Raw genomic sequence first — 2,390 nt, 5'->3', positions numbered from 1 at the left:
TCTACACCACACAGTCAAGTTTAGATCTTGCAGACCAGGGCTGCAGAGCTTACAATCAATTCACTACAGCTTTCACTCTGATTCAAGTCATGAGACAGTCTGGCAGGATCCTGAACAAGTCAGATTCCATGAAATTCTTTGCCTTAGAAAGGCTGAAGCAACAGAAAAGATTGGGAACATCTTATGGAACAGATACCAACCATAATAACAGATCACTCTTTTTTTGTTAGTGCTCTTAGACAATTCCCAATGGTTGAAGATGTTGCTGACTACAATACTGATAGATTGTTGGAATGTGGCTATCCTATTGCTGAGATTAAGGCAGTACACACTGGAGCCAATGCAATTGTCCTGATGATGCTGGTGGTTTGGATCCACTTGTGAAGCTCTCCAAGTCAGCAAGAGTCATGCTTACAAGCAACTTATGGGTTAAAATGGGATTAGTCATTGGAGCAATGGGAACAGTTCAAGCTATCTGCTATCTGAGGGACGGACCTCCTGCTCTACCATTGGCTGTGATGGTACAATTTGTGACCATAATTGACAAAAGGTACCATATGGTGGATTTTAAACTCATCATTATAATGAAAAATAACCTGTGAGTGCTCTGCTTGTCAACAATTGTTTCTAAAAGTTACATAGTAACTTTTTGCATCCTCAGGAGTAATTTTATGATAAATGGAGCTCAGGAAGTTGGATTTTTTAGGCTATAAAGACCAATTTTCCTATCCGCCATAAGGTACCTTTTGTCAATTATGGTCACATCTGATCATTATTCAGGACCAACTATGTACAATGGAACAGTACCAATCACTCGAATAAGACAAAGCTGGTCTTCTTCCGGTGGTCTATGTTCACGCCTTCAACTACCACTCAAGCTAGCGTCGGTATGCAGTGACTATCCACAAATCTCAAGGACTCAATCTGGACAAAGTGGTCATTGATGTAGGGAACGAGTTCTCTTGTGGATTGTGTCATTTGTTGCCTGCTCAAGAGTTAGAAAGCACAGTGATATCTTATTTGTACTACCGTTTCCTCTCGAACAACTAACGAGCATTGCTAGGAGTCGTCGTCGTCTTCATGAGAGGAAGGAGGAGGATCAACGACTACTTCTTCTTCAAGAAGGACCACCCCTTGAAGATGATGAGGATGAAGACTCAATGGATGTACATCTAGAAGCTATGCCACCATCTCCACTGGCTGTTAATGAGGATGATCAATCATATATGGAGTGGATGACACCATCACTATCACATGGAGACATAATTGATGCAACACCATCTCACTGCATATTCTCACAATATAGGAGGAAGTGGAGAAACCACAGGAATACGCAAGGATATAGGAATATATCACCATTTGTCATACAAATGATAAGTTATGCATGCCAGCACTTATTTACTTAATATTTAATCTTCAGGACTTTTTAATCTTATTTAGTGCCTGATGTAAATATACTACCCTTTTTCACCTTCATTACTCTACTTTCTCTCCTCTTTTTCTGAACTGTATTATGTATATGTAATGAGTTTGTCTGTCCTCTCTTCTCTCCTTTTTACTTTTCCTCTTTTTTGTTGCTGTAGCACTGAATATGCACCATACTTCATATCCAATAGACAATCTCTCACAGCTCATAATTTCCAATGTATTTATGACTTAGATTCAATTGATAGAGACAAAAGAAGACATTATGTGCTGGTACTTATAGAGGTATATTGTAAGTGCCATGTGGATTAAGGAGTCTCACAATTGGATGGATGGGTGCTGTTCAATGGTGAGTTGTCAAAGCAGGTAGCCATACACGCTGTGGGTTGTGGCTATCCAGTTTAGCAGCTGATCATTGTTCACTGAAGGATATCTCACAATTGGAGTGGGGACTCACATCACAAGTGGATGGATGAATGCTATTCAGTGGTTAGTTGCCCAAGCTGGTAGTCATACACGATGTGGGTGGTGGCTGTCCAGTTTAGCAGCTGATCATTGTTCAGTAATGGATATCTCAGAATTCGAGCAATGGAAGAGATCACCTCACAAATCATTGGATGGATAGAGATCACTTCATAAATTAATAAATGGATGGATGCTGTTCAGTGGTTAGTTGTCAAAGCTGGTGGCCATAAATGCTGTGGGTGGTGGTGGTCCAGTTTAGCAGCAGATCATTGTTGAGTGAAGAATCCTGGACTGCATATACCTCTATAGTACCAGCATTACATTCTATTGCCTTTTTAAAAGGTAATTTTTATCACTTTCATTTACATACATTATTGTGTTTTATTTTCTTTAGGAGGGTGGTAGGTGTAGGTGGCCAGCAAAGCAGTGGCATTTTTTGCGATAGTGCTGGCCATCGTTTTCTTAATCTTAGAGAACGCAAGATCACTGTAGAGCTATAA

The sequence above is a fragment of the Amphimedon queenslandica genome, unplaced genomic scaffold (genome assembly GCF_000090795.2).
Source record: "Amphimedon queenslandica unplaced genomic scaffold, v1.1 AMPQUscaffold_13176, whole genome shotgun sequence".
NCBI classification, from domain to species: Eukaryota; Metazoa; Porifera; class Demospongiae; order Haplosclerida; family Niphatidae; genus Amphimedon; species Amphimedon queenslandica.
Note: the sequence above shows the minus strand (reverse complement) of the source record.